Source organism: Mustelus asterias, unplaced genomic scaffold, assembly GCF_964213995.1.
Source record: "Mustelus asterias unplaced genomic scaffold, sMusAst1.hap1.1 HAP1_SCAFFOLD_1027, whole genome shotgun sequence".
NCBI classification, from domain to species: domain Eukaryota; kingdom Metazoa; phylum Chordata; class Chondrichthyes; order Carcharhiniformes; family Triakidae; genus Mustelus; species Mustelus asterias.
This window is the reverse complement of record NW_027590972.1, coordinates 129,848-130,847: the sequence shown is the minus strand read 5'-3', so window position 1 is coordinate 130,847 and position 1,000 is coordinate 129,848.

The window sequence follows — 1,000 nt, the reverse complement described above, 5'->3', positions numbered from 1 at the left end:
CGAATCCTAACCACTAGACCACCAGGGAGCACACATTATAAGCTCGTAATGATCAGACAGCAGTGTCACTTTCTATGCGGGGAACACTTCAGCAGTGTCGGTCATTCAGCCTCCCATCTTCGTGTCAGCGTTCTCCACGGCGACCTTCGTGACACATGGCAACGCAGAATTTCCGAGCAGAAACTGACAGGAAAGTTCCACATACACGAGGAAGGCCTCAACCGGGATGTTGGCTTCAGGTCGCACGACTCCAAACCCTCGCCATGCTGCCCGCATTTACAATATCTTACTAAATGCACTCGCATTTGTCAATTCACACATCATTATCCTGTCATTATCCCTCTCCTCACTCGCATTATCTCTACCTTTCAACACTGGATAAACTGTAAAGACTCACATTCTAACCATTGTTCACAATCCAAATGGTAATTGTTTTCCGATTGTTTCTTGGCCTGACGATGCCGTGATGTGAACATCCCTCCGTTCACCTGGTGGAGGGGCAGCAATCCGACATCTCGCGATTCCAAATAAACCCTGTTGGATTTTAAGCTGTTTTTCTCACTGTAACCATGCCAATCCAACGCCCGCATGTCCGGATCAGAGGTGAGTAAAATGTTGATGAATTGAAAGAAGGTTGATCTGCAGCGACGAAAAATATTCAGGGCATGTAAAGAATCGCATTTTGGAAAGCATTTTGACTTGAGAGTCATTTTTTTCACTTTAAAGTGTTGGCGACCTCAAACGTACAATCGGATGGGCGGCACGGTTGCATAGTGGTTAGTCCTGCTGCTTCGCAGCTCCAGGGGCCTGTGTTCAAATTCCAGCTCGGGTCGCTGTCTGTGTGGAGTTTGCGCATTCTCCCTGTGTCTGCGTGGGTTTTCTCTTGGTGCTCCGGTTTCCTCCCACAGTCCAAAGATGTGCGGGCTCGGTTGATTGGCCATTCTAAATCGCCCCTGAGTGTCCCGGGATGCATAGGTTAGAGGGGTTAGTGGTTAGATAT